This window comes from Girardinichthys multiradiatus, chromosome 20, assembly GCF_021462225.1.
Source record: "Girardinichthys multiradiatus isolate DD_20200921_A chromosome 20, DD_fGirMul_XY1, whole genome shotgun sequence".
In the NCBI taxonomy this organism is placed as follows: Eukaryota; Metazoa; Chordata; class Actinopteri; order Cyprinodontiformes; family Goodeidae; genus Girardinichthys; species Girardinichthys multiradiatus.
Window position 1 is genome coordinate 15,333,586 of NC_061812.1, and position 7,579 is coordinate 15,341,164.

The following is a 7,579-nucleotide window of genomic DNA, read 5'->3' on the forward strand; positions in this document are numbered from 1 at the left end:
TTAGGACTACAGGTCCTTCTCAAAATATTAGCATATTGTGATAAAGTTCATTATTTTCCATAATGTAATGATGAAATTTTAACATTCATATATTTTAGATTCATTGCACACTAACTGAAATATTTCAGGTCTTTTATTGTCTTAATACGGATGATTTTGGCATACAGCTCATGAAAACCCAAAATTCCTATCTCACAAAATTAGCATGTCATTAAAAGGGTTTCTAAACGAGCTATGAACCTAATCATCTGAATCAACGAGTTAACTCTAAACACCTGCAAAAGATTCCTGAGGCCTTTAAAACTCCCAGCCTGGTTCATCACTCAAAACCCCAATCATGGGTAAGACTGCCGACCTGACTGCTGTCCAGAAGGCCACTATTGACACCCTCAAGCAAGAGGGTAAGACACAGAAAGAAATTTCTGAACGAATAGGCTGTTCCCAGAGTGCTGTATCAAGGCACCTCAGTGGGAAGTCTGTGGGAAGGAAAAAGTGTGGCAGAAAACGCTGCACAACGAGAAGAGGTGACCGGACCCTGAGGAAGATTGTGGAGAAGGGCCGATTCCAGACCTTGGGGGACCTGCGGAAGCAGTGGACTGAGTCTGGAGTAGAAACATCGAGAGCCACCGTGCACAGGCGTGTGCAGGAAATGGGCTACAGGTGCCGCATTCCCCAGGTCAAGCCACTTTTGAACCAGAAACAGCGGCATAAGCGCCTGACCTGGGCTACAGAGAAGCAGCACTGGACTGTTGCTCAGTGGTCCAAAGTACTTTTTTCGGATGAAAGCAAATTCTGCATGTCATTTGGAAATCAAGGTGCCAGAGTCTGGAGGAAGACTGGGGAGAAGGAAATGCCAAAATGCCAGAAGTACAGTGTCAAGTACCCACAGTCAGTGATGGTCTGGGGTGCCGTGTCAGCTGCTGGTGTTGGTCCACTGTGTTTTATCAAGGGCAGGGTCAATGCAGCTAGCTATCAGGAGATTTTGGAGCACTTCATGCTTCCATCTGCTGAAAAGCTTTATGGAGATGAAGATTTCATTTTTCAGCACGACCTGGCACCTGCTCACAGTGCCAAAACCACTGGTAAATGGTTTACTGACCATGGTATCACTGTGCTCAATTGGCCTGCCAACTCTCCTGACCTGAACCCCATAGAGAATCTGTGGGATATTGTGAAGAGAACGTTGAGAGACTCAAGACCCAACACTCTGGATGAGCTAAAGGCCGCTATCGAAGCATCCTGGGCCTCCATAAGACCTCAGCAGTGCCACAGGCTGATTGCCTCCATGCCACGCCGCATTGAAGCAGTCATTTCTGCAAAAGGATTCCCGACCAACTGTACATGATTATTTGAAGGTTGACGTTTTTTGTATTAAAAACACTTTTCTTTTATTGGTCGGCTGAAATATGCTAATTTTGTGAGATAGGAATTTTGGGTTTTCATGAGCTGTATGCCACAATCCTCCGTATTAAGACAATAAAAGACCTGAAATATTTCAGTTAGTGTGCAATGAATCTAAAATATATGAATGTTAAATTTTCATCATGACATTATGGAAAATAATTAACTTTATCACAATATGCTAATATTTTGAGAAGGACCTGTAGTACATTTGGACAGGTTCCTATATAAAAGAGCCACTCTGTCTAAAGTGGGATGGATGTTGTCTCTCTGGATCAGACCAGGTTTTCCCCAAAGTGTTCACCAATCAATGTAGCCCCCATCGTTTCAGGACACCAACTAGACAGCCATTGGTTGAAATACAGCATGCTGCTAAACATGTCGTTACTGGTCAGTTCAGGAAAAAAAAAAAACAATCATCTCTGGACAACATGTTGTTGAAAATGCCTCAAGATCATACTAATATGTCTGACCAGAGAAAGACATGGAGTCTGACATTGTTTTGGCAAACTTACACACCGACGCAACACTAGTCGAGAGATATCGACTAGAAATAGTCGGGCTCGCCTGCACGCACAGCTTGGGCTCTGGAACCCATCTCCTTGAGAGGGGTTGGACTCTCTTCTACTCTGGAGTGGCCCACGGGGAGATGCGGCAGGCTGGTGTGGGTTTGCTTGTTGCCCCCCAGCTCAGCCGTCTTGTGTTGGGGTTTACCCCAGTGGATGAGAGGGTCGTATCCCTGCGCCTTCGGGTTGGGGATAGGTCTCTGACTGTCGTCTCGGCCTACGGGCTGAGTGGTAATGCGGAGTACCCAGCCTTCTTGGTGTCCCTGTCGGGGGTGCTGGATAGTGCCCCTCCCGGGGACTCCATTATTCTGCTGGGGGACTTCAACACCCACGTGGGAAACAACAGTGACACCTGGAGAGGCGTGATCGGGAGGAATGGCCTCCCCGATCTGAATCCGAGTGGTGTTTTGTTATTGGACTTCTGTGCTAGTCACGGATTGTCCATAATGAACACCGTGTTCAAACATAAGGGTGTCCATCAGTGCACTTGGCACCAGGACACCCTAGGCAGGAGGTCGATGATCGACTTTGTTGTCATATCATCAGACCTTCGGCCGCATGTTTTGGACACTCGGGTGAAGAGAGGGGCTGAGCTGTCAATATGCCATGCCAGCAGACCCTCAATATGCCCAAGGGCATATTGAGGGTCTGCTGGGAACGCCTGGCGGAGCCCTCGGCCAGGGATGTATTCAACTTCCACCTCCGGGAGAGCTTTGACCAGATCCCGGGGGATGTTGGAGACATAGAGTCCGAGTGGACCATGTTCTCCGCATCTATTGTCGATGCTGCTACCCGTAGCTGCGGCCGTAAGGTCTGCGGTGCCTGTCGCGGCGGCAATCCCAGAACCCGGTGGTGGACACCGGCATTAAGGGATGCTGTCAAGCTGAAGAAGGAGTCCTATCGTCTGTGGTTGGCTTGTGGGACTCCTGAGGCGGCTGACGGGTACCGTGAGGCCAAGCGTGCTGCGGCCCGGGCTGTGGCAGAGGCAAAAACCCGGGCCTGGGAGGAGTTCGGTGAGGCCATGGAGAAGGACTACCGGTTGGCCTTGAAGCGATTCTGGCAAACCGTCTGGCGCCTCAGGAGGGGGAAGCAGTGCTTCGCCAACACTGTTTATAGTGGGGGTGGGGAGCTGCTGACCTCGACTGAGGACATTATCGGGCGGTGGAAGGAGTACTTCGAGGATCTCCTCAATCCTGCCATCACGCATTCCGTGGTGGAAACAGAGGCTGGGGACTCGGGGTTGGACTCTTTCATCACCCAGGCTGAAGTCACCGAGGTGGTTAAAAAGCTCCGCGGTGGCAAGGCTTCGGGGGTGGATGAGATCCGCCCTGAGTACCTCAAATCTCTGGATGTTGTTGGGCTGTCATGGTTGACACGCCTCTTCAACATTGCATGGCGGTCGTGGACAGTGCCTCTGGACTGGCAGACTGGGGTGGTGGTCCCCCTTCATATGAAGGGTGACCGGAGGGTGTGTTCCAACTACAGGGGGATCACACTCCTCAGCCTCCCTGGTAAGTCCTACGCCAGGGTATTGGAGAGGAGAGTCCGGTCGATAGTCGAACCCAGGCTTCAGGAGGAGCCGTGTGGTTTTCGTCCTGGCCGTGGAACACTGGACCAGCTCTATACCCTCTACAGGGTGCTCGAGGGTTCATGGGAGTTTGCCCAACCAGTTCACATGTGTTTTGTGGACCTGAAGAAGGCATTCGACTGTGTCCCTCGTGATGCCCTGTGGGGGGTGCTCCAGGAGTATGGAATCGGGGGCCTTTTATTAGGTTGGCCGGGCACTCCTTAGAGATAGGGTGAGGAGCTCGGCCATCCGAGAGGGGCTCGGAGTAGAGCCGCTGCTCCTCCACATCGAGAGGAGCCAGTTGAGGTGGCACGGGCATCTATACCGGATGCCTCCTGGACGCCTTCCTTGGGAGGTGTTCCAGGCACGTCCCACCGGGAGGAGGCCAAGGGGACGGCCCAGGACACGCTGGAGGGACTATGTGTCTCGGCTGGCCTGGGAACGCCTTGGGCTCCCCCCGGAGGAGCTGGAGGAGGTGTCTGGGGAGAGTGACGTCTGGGTGTCTCTGCTGAGTCTCCTGCCCCCGCGACCCAGTCCTGGATTAGCGGAAGACGACGAGTTCGAGTACGAGTACATTTTGGACACGGTTAAAAGCATCAATGTCTTCCACCGGGGTCCGAGAACCAAAAGAAAACAAACATCAGCTAATAAACTTCTCAAATTGCCATTTATGTGTTTCTCTCATTTGTGAGTTTTTTCAGGTGGAATTTGTAATATAATAATTAAAATCACATATGTGGGCTCTATGAACCAAGTATGTGACGTCTGAAGGTAATTGGTTGCAGTAGATTTTATTTAGAAATAAGAGAGTTAAAAGGGATGAATACATTTATTCGGACATGTTTTCTTACAGTGCATACAACACCGTAATAATATTTAAAGCGGAGGGTTTGATTCATATGTGCAACATCTAAAGCAAAGTTTTTTATTGCCTCTTTCTCTTGCTTGCACAAATAACAAAAATCTAGAAGTAATTTCTTTTGAGCTTCTTAATTTAGTGTGATGCTACACATTGCAACACCGTTGCTTTAATCAGAGCACCTTGACTTCCCTACAAAGGAACAGACAGAGGGCAAATTTTATGTATTTTTTTATGCTTATTCCATTCATGCAACTGTTGGCCTAAGTTGATGAATAAGTAAAAATATCTTGTTTCACCCATTCTGCTACTCAGTACTATTTTAATTCCCATTACTTGTGTTGTTTCAAATGGATTTCGATAAATTTACATTATTAACTGTATAAATTTCTGTTTAAGTTATGATTTTTGAAGCTTCATTATAGCAGAAAATCTGAATAAGAGCTATATGATACCTACACTGAATTTTCTGGTTAAAGTTTTACTGCTGGGTATACATTTGCCCTGATAGATTTATTAAGACAAATGTTGAAATGCCTCTCATTGGTCTCTGTCAAGGAGGAAGTCATTTTTCTGTGGCATACTTGCCTTCTGATGTGGTCAAACAGCATACAAAAAAAAGAACAAGCATTTTTTCTTAAAATGAAGTGTTTTGAGAGAAATGACTTGTGGAGGGAGAGTCCCTTAATGGAGACAGGTAATATAAACTCAGTGAGAGAAAGCAGTGTGGGAGACAGGGAGAAGTTTCATAAAGTTTGACTTTTTCCATCAGTAGAGACCACCAAATGCACAGTTGACAAACGGCCAGTCAAAAATCATACACTTGTTCAGTGCACCAGATAACTCAAACTGAACTTTATGAGTCATTAAAACTACATTGTATCCAAATTTCTGTTTAGGTTACATAAAAATGCTTCACTGACATTTACCAGACCTAATGCAAAGCATTGCCAGTATTCCAACATACTTCAAAATACATTTCACTTAAATCCTGCTTGAAAAACAAGCGCTATCTGTGTAAACACATTTGTTTTTAATTCAAAAGCGGGTATTTTCAAACCTTGGAAAAACATCATCTCAAGTAATAATGAGAGTGAGAAATGCAGTATATTTAAGTGAAAACCCTGTTTAATTATAAATGGTTAGAGGACTCTTAAAAGCTTTGGGAGGGAAGAGAAAGAAACTACATAAACAGAACATGAAGTCCAGAATGGCTGGATGGATACCAGATGTGAAATTGTAAATGAACCTTAAGTATACAGGTGAGTGCAGAATGATGAGGGATGTTGCTTCTACATGGCTGGACACTAGCTGACCATGTGCTGGGTCTGCCACAGTTAATGCTAAGGTAGTAGCTCCCTCATGCAGTTTTATAACAATGTTAACTCTGCATTACTTCTGCAGTTTCATTTATGTAATAGTTAATCCAAGCCCTATTTGATAAAGGGTTATGGGTAAACATTTTTCAAGGGATATATACAGTATGATCAAATTACAAGGAGAAATTTCTGTAACTCTGTGTGCATTCATCTAAATGCTGCTGGTAATGGACTTGTGTTGATATTTATCAATATGAGTTATACAGTGCAAATCTGAGAAGATAATGCAATTTGAAGCTACGTTTCTGGACTGGGTTAGAAAAGAGAAGTCATTTTGGAATATGGTTTCTAATAAAAATACTTTCAGCGAGGCAATGCAAGCTATAACATTTGCAGACCTGTCTTGCTCCCTTCTCTTTTCCTCTCTGAGACTTATTTTTTTTCCTGCCCCACTCTTCCTCCCCTGTCAGTAGCATCATGCATGTTTTCACCTCTAAAGTGACTGTACCTGATTTATATGACAGGCCTTTAACCCCGCATGTTCTTGTCCATCAACATCAGTAGGAAAACACCCAAGGGCACGAGTGAGCAGGACCAAATCTGGTTCACTGTCATTCACTGACTATAACCTCCAACTAGAATGCTCTCCTACAAATCACATTTATTCCTGAACGCTTCTGAGATGTGAGTCCATCTATCTATCTTCAAGTTGAGAACTGCTACAGAATATGCGAATATAAAAATGTGCCTTTATATTAGAGTAGCAATATTTCTAAAGAATGCATTATTTTGTGCATACGTGATTATGTGAATTCTGGAACCAGAAGATTCACTTGGTTGTGACTGACAAGCCCATGAAGATTTTGATTCCAGTAAACTTGTTATGTGACAACTTTGCAAATTGTATTCTAGATATTATAGATACATTGTAGATATAGGAAATTAATAAATAACCTTACATGTCTGCAAACATGATTTTCCAAAATATTTATATAAAAACAACACTGGTTTAGCACATGCGAATTGTCTCCACCTGCAGACAGTATGCAGAAGCTGCAGCTCAACGGTTTCATGGTCCAATTGCTCCCCATAGTGGACTAACGTTTTACTACAAGCCACAATGAACAGCTGGTGTCAACAAACACCAAGAGCTTCAGTCCAACATACTGGATGTCAGGTTTGAGAATTACTTCGAAAACTTCTAGTTTTCAAGCAGTTAGTGTAGTGTAAGAGTTAAATGCTGCACCTATATAAGGCTGAATTACAAATGAGACTCTATATTAATATTTACTCTGTAGCTCAATAAAATAAATGAAATGAAAATAAGGTATTTAAGGTGTTTATATAAATACATGTATATAAATATAACATATGGGGCTTACCCGTTAGTCAACAAAACTAATAATCTGAAAATATAACAAAATTTTTAGCAGGTGTTTGGCTAAAAACTCTAGATTGATTATATAAACGCCATCAAACCCTCATTTGCCGTGTTTATATTAATAATCAGGGAAAATGAGGTGGGATGTGAATGGTAAACTTTCAGTCAATTGTGAAAATGTGATGTTAGAATACTGTCCAGAACTTCACAAACACTAAACATTAACCTTCTTTTTTGTGGTGGTATACAATAAGCAACTTCAATGAAGTGAACAAAAAAATGAATGTATAAATTCGACATTGCTATAGATTATCATTTAATTAATTTTCTCTGACGTAAAAAGGGTCAAACTTATACATTCAGACTCCAATATCTTTATTTACACTCCTTAATATTTGGTCAAATATTCATTAGCAAATTGGATAAAAACGTTAAGCTTCTGGCATATTTCTGGCTGGATATATGAGCACTGTTGTTGTCAGGGTA